Here is a 711-nt window from a genome sequence, read left to right on the forward strand (position 1 = left end):
TTACCAGAGTCTCTGCTTCATTTGGAATTGGTGGTGATAAGATTTAAATAAGAGAAACTCTCTCATAAGATTTCTTAATAGTTTTGGACAATATCTTTGACTAGAAATAGCCATAAATTTATTTAATTCAACTAGGCCATGATCATTCAAAGTAAGCATGTCATATTTTTGGATAAACAATTAGTATAAGTGAAATGTGAATTATAGGAGTTGGAATTAACTGAAAAGCGTTTATGGTTGATTTTTAAGAATTATTCTAAAGCAGAAATGTCCCTGCCTTGTTTATTTTGTCACTTTAATTCTACAATAGATCTAGGGTTCCAACCAGTGGCATTGTGTAGATAAAATCCTAAGGTTTCCAAGGATATAAAATTTGCAATTTTTGGCCTAGTAGATTTGTCCCTATTGAATTTGAAAGTTTGCATCAGATTGGGGTATTTCTCTATTTTTTCAAATTTGAATTCAAACCGTGGGCTGGCGGGAGATCTTAATGGGCTAGGCAGAGAGGAAGGGAGTTGGGCCGGCCCAGCAACACAGCGGGCCAGCTGACAAGGTGGGATCCACCTGTCAGTGGGTTTCCACGCGCGAAGCGGTACGTTGAATGGGAGCCGTGCGATTAGAGGGAGATCGCACGGTCGGGGAGCGTCGTCGTCGACGGCGAGAAGGGGACTCACTGGTGGCGGCGGTAGGGGGTCGGAGCGGCCGTCGGAG

Source organism: Lolium perenne, chromosome 1, assembly GCF_019359855.2.
Source record: "Lolium perenne isolate Kyuss_39 chromosome 1, Kyuss_2.0, whole genome shotgun sequence".
Taxonomy (NCBI): domain Eukaryota; kingdom Viridiplantae; phylum Streptophyta; class Magnoliopsida; order Poales; family Poaceae; genus Lolium; species Lolium perenne.